Source organism: Malurus melanocephalus, unplaced genomic scaffold, assembly GCF_030028575.1.
Source record: "Malurus melanocephalus ecotype Western Australia unplaced genomic scaffold, MMel_1.1 scaffold_225, whole genome shotgun sequence".
In the NCBI taxonomy this organism is placed as follows: domain Eukaryota; kingdom Metazoa; phylum Chordata; class Aves; order Passeriformes; family Maluridae; genus Malurus; species Malurus melanocephalus.
The window spans coordinates 780,968-783,694 of NW_026623457.1; positions in this window are offsets into that span (position 1 = coordinate 780,968).

Below are 2,727 nucleotides of genomic sequence, written 5' to 3' on the forward strand. Positions count from 1 at the left end.
GACAGCTCAGGACATGTGAGTTAGGATTAGTGGAGCAATAATGTGGGTGTTTTAGAGTGGGGTGCCTGCTACTGCCAGCCTGACTGGGAAGAACAGACGAACCCCTCAGCTGGAAGAAGTCTCATGTTTGCATGGTCCTCATGACAGACTCCAACCATCCTGATATCTGCTGGACACCACACAGCAGGACATGAGCGGTCTGGGAGGCTTCTGGAGGGCAGGGATGGTGAATTCATGACAGTGGTGGTAGAAGAGCCAATAAAGGGAGGAACCCTGGCAGACCTGGTACGCACACACAGGGAGGAGCTGGTCAAGGCTGTGAAAGGTGTGGGCAGCCTTGGTTTTGGTGACTGTGAGCTGTGGAACTCAAAGTCCTTAGAGGTGGGGGAAATGCAAAAATCAGTATCACAATTCTGAACTTCAGAACTGTTTTTTTTTTTGTTTTTCAAAGAAATGTTTGGTAAAATCCCGTGGGACACGGCACTGAATAGCTGAGCAGTCCCTAAAAACTGGTTGATTTTCAAGATCACCTCCTCCAAGATCTAGAATGGTCCATCCTGACAAGTAGGAAATCTAGCAAAAGTGGCACAAAGGCTGCATGGGTGAACAAGAAGAGCAAGGAAGCCTTATCCTCATTTGAAGGAAGAGTGGGGCAGAGAATATGTAAATAAATTGTGCATACACAGGTCCTTGAACCTGAAAGAATTTGAAGGAATCTCCCTATAGAAAGAGGATTCTGCATTCTGGGCAGCTCTTCTACCATTTTGTGACATTTGTGAATTTAGTTTTTTTCTTCTGAAAAGAAAAATSGTTGAAATCTGATTTACTTTTCTCAATATTACAACTTCTCTAACCTTGCAAACACATTTCATAGCTGCAGGGTGATAGTAAAACTGTTCAGAGCTCGGTTTAAAACAAATACACATCTGGGCAAGAAATGGCAACAATAATTGTAAACAACTGAATACATTAAGTAATCTAAAGACAAAGTAAATAGTTTATGAAATGTAAATAGTTAACTACTGTCTACTAAAACTAYTATCAAGAATGAACCACAAACAGGAAAAAAGGGCAATAAACAAGAGARTATATCCACAACAATAATTTGGTTAGCCCTACATTGCAACATTTCTTAGGGCCATATTGATCTATTTATAAGACACACATTGTATTTGCAAATGGTGATTATAAAACCCCATGAAAGCTGTCCTGAAACTGTATTATTTATCAAGCACACTTTTCTTTTTTTGCTTCAGAAAGTGTTAATTAACTGTGGTGTTATATTTTCGTGAGACATATCAATTTATCCAAGCTGCTGTTCCATTTCAAAAGATGTCAGAATAAGATTCTTCACCTATTCAGTTGAAAGCTCACTATCCCACAGAGCCATTCTTTAATCACTTCAATGCATGCCTCCATAGAGAGCAGAAAGTGTTCTTGACTTTATTAAAATACATTTCTTTTCCAAACTGAAAACTAATCCAGATTCAGAGTCAAAAGATCATCTTGCTCAGTTCTAAAAGGTTTTTGAATTTTTTGTTTCTGATGTTAATAAGCCTTGAAAGTTTGAGTATTGTTGCTGGTGTATACTTTGATCAGTGGATTTGAAATGCGAGCTCTTTGGCCATGGCCCTTATTTTCWTTACATCCAGGCAGCACTGGGTACRATGGAGACCAAACTCATTCCATGACCTCTTAGTGCCAACAGCAATACACAGCAATTATAGAAAGAGTATTAATAAGCACACAAGTTTTGGTGAGACAATTTTTTCAAATTTCTGTCCCTTGCTTGGTCTGTGACTTTTGACCTGAGGTCCCCTGTAAGAACTGTACAGGATTTCCTAAGAGTTAGTGTGTCTTCCTGCAAAATGTGTTTCTAAGTTGAGTTGGGTGACACAAATGTCCTCTTCCCAGCTGCAGATATATCTGTTTGGTGACTTTTGTTTTATTTATGCATCACTRAGATAATTTTTCCCTTATGACTGAGCAGGTCTGTGAGCAGCACAATAAAGGGGACAAACAGGTGAGGGTGTTGCAGATGGCCATAATTCTATCCTCTTCTCCTGACCTCTATTAGATGGTTTTGAATTCATTCAACACAGCTTTACTTCTGGAACTGCTGTAACAGTCTGATGAAAAGTAAAAAAAAAAAAAAAAAATTCAACACAGCTTTACTTCTGGAACTGCTGTAACAGTCTGATGAAAAGTAAAAAAAAAAAAAAAAAAAAAAAAAAATAAAAAAAACCAAAAAACTAAAACCAAAACATTTTTAAAAAAAGAACAACATGAAAAAACTTGTAAATACAAGTCTTCATGCCACTCTTTTAATCCACCCAGTAGAGTGGGTTCAAAATATGGAGAAACCCAGTTAGGAAGTGGTCAGGCACTGGKAAGTGGCATTTGTGACTGCTCTGTTGAATCCAGGACAACTCAATGCAGAAGAAAGGTGCTCTGAGCATGCCTGGCCTGCCTGCTTCCAGCTTTGGAGGATACAGAGCTCCCCAGCAGCTGGAGGRGCTGCAGCAGCCAGGAGGTTGAATAGCAGTGATTTAAGCTAAAGATGTCCTCACCATTTTACTGGCTTGGCTTTTAATTTGTTTCCAAAACCTGCAAATGTATCCTATATATTGAGAAACTGTAGCAATTGGCTTGGCTTCTGGTTTTGTTTTCTTGCAGGCTGCAAAGAGCATTATTTTAATRGAGTTCTGTTTTACATTAAAACTTMAT